Here is a 4587-nt window from a genome sequence, read left to right as displayed (position 1 = left end):
CCTCATTAGAACTGATTCAAATGCATTCTTTTTAATAGCTCAGTAAGATTCCATTGTGTATATGTACCACAGCTTTCTTATCCATTCGCCTGCCAGTGGACATCTAGGTTGCTTCCATGTCCTAGCTATTGTAAACAGTGCTGCAATGAATACTAGGGTACACATGTCTCTTGCAATTCTGGTTTCCTCGGTGTATATGCCCAGCAGTGGGATTGCTGGGTCATATAGCAGTTCTATTTCCAGTTTTTTAAGGAATCTCCACACTGTTCTCCATAGTGGCTGTACTAGTTTGCATTCCCACCAACAGTGTAAGAGGGTTCCCTTTTCTCCACACCCTCTCCAGCATTTATTGTTGGTAGACTTTTTGATAGCAGCCATTCTGAGGGGCGTGAGATGGTACCTCATAGTGGTTTTGATTTGCATTTCTTGATAATGAGTGATGTTGAACATCTTTTCATGTGTTTGTTAGCCATCTATATGTCTTCTTTGGAGAAATATCTATTCTTTGGCCCATTTTTTGATTGGGTCATTTATTTTTCTGGTATTGAACTGCATGAGCTGCTTGTATATTTTTTAGATTAATTCTTTGTCAGTTACTTCGTTTGCTATTATTTTCTCCCATTCTGAAGGCTGTCTTTTCACCTTGCTTATAGTTTCCTTCATTGTGCAAAAGCTTTTAAGTTTAATTAGGTCCCATTTGTTTATTTTTGCTTTTATTTTCATTACTCTGGGAGGTGGGGCATAGAAGATCTTGCTGTGATTTATGTCAGAGAGTGTTTTGCCTGTTTTCCTCCAGGAGTTTTATAGTTTCTGGTCTTATATTTAGGCCTTTAATCCATTTTGAGTTTATTTTTGTGTATGGTGTTAGAAAGTGTTCTAGTTTCATTCTTTTACAAGTGGTTGACCAGTTTTCCCAGCACCACTTGTTAAAGAGATTGTCTTTGCTCCATTGTATATTTTTCCCTCCTTTGTCAAAGATAAGGCGTCCAGATGTGTGTGGATTTATCTCTGGGCTTTCTATTTTATTCCATTGGTCTATATTTCTGTCTTTGTGCCAGTACCATACTGTCTTGATGACTGTAGATTTGTAGTATAGGTCTGCAGTCAGGCAGGTTGATTCCTCCATTTCCATTCTTCTTTCTCAAGATTGCTTTGGCTATTTGAGGTTTTTTGTATTTCCATACAAACTGTGAAATTATTTGTTCTAGTTGTGTGAAAAATACTGTTGGTAGTTTGATAGGGATTGCATTGAATCTGTAGATTGCTTTGGGTAGTATATTCATTTTCACTATATTGATTCTTCCAATCCATGAACATGGTATATTTCTCCATCTATTTGTGTCATCTTTGATTTCTTTCATCAGTGTTTTCTAGTTTTCTATATATAGGTCTTTTATTTCTTTACATAGATTTATCCCTAGGTATTTTATTATTTTTTTGCAATGGTGAATGGGATTGTGTCCTTAATTTCTCTGTTTTCTCATTGTTAGTGTATAGGAATGAAAGGGATTTCTGTGTATTAAATTTATATCCTGCAACTTTACTATATTCATTGATTAGCTCTAGTAATTTTCTGGTGGTGTATTTAGTTTTCTATGTATAGGACTATGTCATCTGCAAACAGTGAGTTTTACTTCTTCTTTTCCAGTCTGGATTTCTTTTATTTCTTTTTCTTCTCTGACTGCTGTGGCTAAAATTTCCAAAACTATGTTGATAGTAGTGGTGAGAGTGGAGACTCTTGTCTTGTTCCTGACTTTAGGTGAAATGCTTTCAATTTTTCACCACTGAGGATACTGTTTGCTGTGGGTTTATCATATATGGCTTTTATTAGGTCAAGGTATGTTCATTCTATGCCTGCTTTTTGGAGAGGTTGTTTTTTTTTTTTATGCAACAAATTTTATTTAGCATAGTCAGTCCCAACATTCAGCACAAAAAGAGTTTACAGAGGATACAAAGTGCATTAATAAAAGCCAGTCTTTACCAAAAGAAAATAGAAAATATATTATTGATTCAAAATATTTTACACTTGAATGATAAACTGCAAAAACTTATTTTGGGCATCTACTTATATAAGAGAAAGGAAGAGAAGAAAAGAATACTTTAGAAGAGTTCAATCTCCATATGGTATCAGAGAAGTCAGTAGAAGTCACTGAGACCAGCAGTCTTTCTTGCTTTCTGCATTAGTGCCCTCAGCTGGAACTGATTATGGGACAGAAGATGTACATGCTTTAGGAAGACATCTAGATCTATTACTCCCTGCCTCAAGGCTTCTCCCAGGTAAAAAACAGTGTCTTCAATAGCATTTTCCTCTGCTTACAGATTTAGGATCTGTTTGTATAGTGGGGCTGTGGGAATGATAACTTCATCAATATCATTGTTTTCAGATTGATTTTCCATTTTCTCCAGAGCAGAACTGAGTTCTTCATCCTTCTTTCTCAAAAGTTCTATGTTTTTATCAACCTCAGCTACTTCTTGATCTTAACGGTTAACCATCTCTTCGAGTTTCTGGTGACTTTTTTCAGGTCTTCCTCTGTTCATTTCAAGGCATTGAGTTCTGCCTGGGCACAATCCATTTCCTCCTTCATCCGACATCTCAGTTTGTCACTGACCGCTGAGATGAGAGAGGCTCGGATAGTGTCCTCGCTGACTGTGCCACCCCTACTGGGACCAACAGCGGTCACAGGAGGCTGGGAAGGGTACTGGGAACTTGTTGTGGCAGGATACTGACCACCAGGTGGGTAAGGACAGCCTGTGTAACCACTGGGATTGGGAGGGTACCCAGATGGGTATGCAGAAATCCTACTTGGCATGCCTGGCATGTAGGAATTATTTGGTTGCCCTGTTGCCTGATATGGTGGATAGGATGCTGAAACAATAGGATGAGAGAAGACTGGAGGTTCATCTCCAAACACCACAATCATGACTTGAATAAGCCCCAACAAGTCTGACTGGGGTGCTCCCATTCATGTAGATTAGGAAGATATATCTTCCCATTAGCATCCACGTGCTTTCCTATTTTAATAGTCATTGAGCTAGTAGGCTTAACGAAACAGATAGGGGGATTATATGGATATGTGTCCAACAGCCACAGGCAGATTGAAATATTGTATGTATGACCTCTATAACCCACAGAAATTGTTCCAGTAAGGTTCATTAGTTCCCTGGAACTGCCATCATTAAAAACATATGAATCCAATACAGGTTTGAAATCTTTGTATAGAGTAATAACGTTAACAGTTTCACGTACAGTTAGGTCTCTGTATTTGTACTTGGACACCATTTTCTTGAGCTGGCTCTCTGACTTCACCACGGTGGCCGCCTCACGACTCCGGTCCCTGCAGGCAGAGGGTCAGCCGCTCTGGGGCTGCCCCAGGCCACCCCACACAACTGCACATGGATGAGCCAGCCCCTCAGCCCCCTGGAGAGTTTTTATCATAAATGGATGTTGAATTTTGCCAAAGGCTTTCTCTGCATCTATTGAGAAAATCATATGGTTTTTCTCTTTCAATTTATTAATGTGGTATATCACATTGATTGATTTGTAAATATTGAAGTATATTGATTCTATTCTTTAATTCTGTTTTTCAATTGTTCTTTGGCCCATTTTTTGATTGGGTCATTTATTTTTCTGGTATTGAACTGCATGAGCTGCTTGTATATTAATTCTTTGTCAGTTACTTCTCCAAAGAAGACATATAGATGGCTAACAAACACATGAAAAGATGCTCAACATCACTCATTATCAGAGAAATGCAAATCAAAACCACTATGAGGTACCATCTCACGCCCCTCAGAATGGCTGCTATCAAAAAGTCTACCAACAATAAATGCTGGAGAGGGTGTGGAGAAAAGGGAACCCTCTTACACTGTTGGTGGGAATGCAAACTAGTACAGCCACTATGGAGAACAGTGTGGAGATTCCTTAAAAAAACTGGAAATAGAACTGCTATATGACCCAGCAATCCCATTGCTGGGCATACACACCGAGGAAACCAGAATTGCAAGAGACATGTGTACCCTAGTATTCATTGCAGCACTGTTTATAATAGCCAGGACATGGAAGCAACCTAGATGTCCACTGGCAGGCGAATGGATAAGAAAGCTGTGGTACATATACACAATGGAATATTACTGAGCTATTAAAAAGAATGCATTTGAATCAGTTCTAATGAGGTGGGTGAAACTGGAACCTATTATACAGAGTAAAGTAAGTCAGTCAGAAAGACTGTTCTGTTCTTCAAGTCTTCAATTGTTTATATTGATATCTTTGTTTTTATTGATTCATTTATATTGACTACTTCTGATCATAGTTCATACTTTTCTGCTTTGCTTGCTTGCTAATTCTTCAATGAGAAATATTCTAAAACTTAAAATTTTAGGTGTTAGGTACCTCTGTAGTTCTACAGATACTCTTGAACTTTGTTTCTTTTATTTTGAAATAGATTGATCCATTTGAAGCTTCCTTTAAGCACTGTTCAGTTCAGTTCAGTTCAGTCACTCAGTCGTGCCTGACTCTTTTTGACCCCATGAATCGCAGCACGCCAGGCCTCCCTGTCCATCACCAACTCCCAGAGTTCACCCAGACTC

General features: G+C 38.5%; 1 pseudogene; it reads right to left on the bottom strand.

Moving 5' to 3' along the window:
- Positions 1–1855: 1855 nt before the first annotated feature.
- On the bottom strand, positions 1856–3346 carry LOC133229420 (tumor susceptibility gene 101 protein-like; annotated as a pseudogene).
- Positions 3347–4587: the final 1241 nt, after the last annotated feature.

Source organism: Bos javanicus, chromosome 18 (genome assembly GCF_032452875.1).
Source record: "Bos javanicus breed banteng chromosome 18, ARS-OSU_banteng_1.0, whole genome shotgun sequence".
Taxonomy (NCBI): Eukaryota; Metazoa; Chordata; class Mammalia; order Artiodactyla; family Bovidae; genus Bos; species Bos javanicus.
Note: the sequence above shows the minus strand (reverse complement) of the source record. Positions and strands in the feature narration are given on the sequence as shown.